We start from the raw sequence: 2,579 nt of genomic DNA on the forward strand, positions 1-2,579 counted from the left end.
AAAAAAAAAAAGAAAAAAAAAATTGTCAAGTGATTACGATAAACCAATGTTGTGTTTTTCGTAAATACATTTTTAACGTTTATGAAAAACTATACTCTTTCTGTCCCTAATAGATTGATGTTCTAGGATTTATTTTTGTCCCTCAAAGATTGATTTTGTAAATTGAAAAACTAAGACAATTATATTATTTTATGCTTTTTCACACATGTCATTTATCTAATAGTGTATAGTTTCTCTATCTATCAAAAAGTAATTGTAAATTAATTTATAAATAAAAGTTAAACTTTTTTTTAATATGTGTGATAATATCAAAATATCAATTTATTAGGAACGGAGGGAGTATAATTTTGGGATGAAAAAACCGAAGAATAAATATTTTAATATGAGAAATATATAAGTTATTTTAGAGTTTTTTTTTAAAAACTTGCGAAGTTACATAATTAATTTGCAAAAAGTTTACATTTGAAGTTAATTTACCAAAAAGAGTTTATCTATCTACTACAAAATAACCTCTTTGGTTGCAATTTCTTAGATTCTTATCTAGATTGCAATTTTTAGATTCTTGTCTAGGACAGAGACCATCTTTTGGTTGGAGAAGTATTCTTCATGGCAGAGATCTTCTTTTAAAAAGGTTGTTCAAACAAGTGGGGAATGGGGATTCTATCAATGTGTGGACTGACAGATGAGTAGAAGATGAAGAGGAAGGAATTAGAGCTCCATGGATAAAAAACGATATGATTAACCCGAGCTTAAGTGTAAAAGACTTGATTGACTTCACTCGACGAGATTGGGATATAGATAAATTACAAGACCAGTTTTCCCAGATGATGTTCAAAGAATCAGAGCAAAGAAGCCAGTTGTATCCCTAGAGGATTTTTGGATATGGAAACACAATAAAAGTGGAAACTTCTCTGTGAAATCCGCTTATTGGCTTGCTATGGAGACAAATGAGAAGTCCTTAATCCGAGAAGCTTCGGTCCAACCTTCTACTAATCCTCTTAAGGAATAGGTCTGGAAACTTACCACTAATCCTAAAATAAAGGTTTTCTTGTGGAAATTGCTTAGTGGAGCTTTACCAGTGGTTGATCTGTTATCCCACAGAGGTATGAAAGTGGACAGTAGATGTCAATCTTGTGGTCTGGAGGGAGAATCTATAGTGCATGCTCTACTTACATGTTCACTATCAAGACAAATTTGGGCTCTGTCAGACTACCCTCTTCCTGTGGATGGATTCGAAGAAGGATCGGTCTTCTCATTTCTCCATCATTTCCTCATAAACAAAGATACCTTAAAATGGCCCAGCGAGATAAGGAAAAGCTTCCCCTGGATCATATGGAGAATCTGGAAGAACAAAAACCATTTTTTCTTCGAAGGAAAAAGGTTCTCCTCTTTAGAAACGATCCACAAAATCAGACAAGATGCAGAAGAATGGTTTCTCGCTCAAGTCATTCAAGAAGAGATTCGAGAGGGTAATACAACTCAATCGCTCCCTATCTCTTTCTCTGGCGAGGGTACTAACTCACAAAGAAAATGGACTCCCCCGGTACATGGATGTTTTAAATGTAATGTGGGAGTCTCTTAGTCAAAGGGAAACTTGTTACTTGGAGGTGCATGGGTCTTAAGAGATGAGCAAAGTAAGGTTTTGCTTCATAGTAGACGGGCGTTCTCCTCTATTTCCTCAATAGAAGAGGCAAACCTTACTTGTGTCTTGTGGGCTATAGACAACATAAAAAACCATAATATGAACCAAATTATATTTGCAATTGAAGACCCGATGCTAGTTGGCTCAGTCCTCAGGCCAAATGCTTGGCCATCCTATAGATATCAAGCGTCGGAATTATGGAGAGGTTTAGGGAGGTTTCAAGACTGGAGATTGGTCTTTGAAGAAACATCAGCAAATAGAAGAGCTAGTCTCATCGCGAAAAGTGTCACTGCAGATTGTCGGCTACAGTCTTATGTTGCAGATGGATACCTAAGTTGGCTCACTAGCTTGTTCGAGAATGAGAGAGTTTAATCATCTGATCTTGTTTGGTGAACACTGTGTAGGAATTTTTTGGTATAGGCCTGATTACATATAGGCGTTAAGGTAGGAGTAGAATTAGAATCCTCTTACCTTACTTTTGTGAAGTTACTGTAGAGAGTTTTTGGTATAGGCGTGATCTCATATAGGCACTAATGGGTAGTAGGAGTTTTAATTCCGGTAATGGTTAGAAAGAAAGGAATTCTCTAGTCTTTGTAATGAATGTTTCGGTCTTTCGGTCTGATAATATATATCAACAGATGACAAAAAAAAAACCCTACTACAAAATAACCATCCACAATTCTTGAATACATAATGTAGTTTCTTCTGATTCTAGGGAACTAAAAAGTATTACATATATATGAATAGTTATTTACGGAATTAATAACTATAAATAAATGTTGTAGATCCACGCGTTGATTTATGGTTATGCACTGAAGCATAATGTATGCTTGTCAATCGTTTTCGAAACTACAATGACAATTATCTCGGATAATAATTTCAATTTTTAAGCATTGGATTGCTTTTGATAAATGATTTTTTTTTTTTTTTTTTTCTG

This window comes from Camelina sativa, chromosome 11, assembly GCF_000633955.1.
Source record: "Camelina sativa cultivar DH55 chromosome 11, Cs, whole genome shotgun sequence".
NCBI classification, from domain to species: domain Eukaryota; kingdom Viridiplantae; phylum Streptophyta; class Magnoliopsida; order Brassicales; family Brassicaceae; genus Camelina; species Camelina sativa.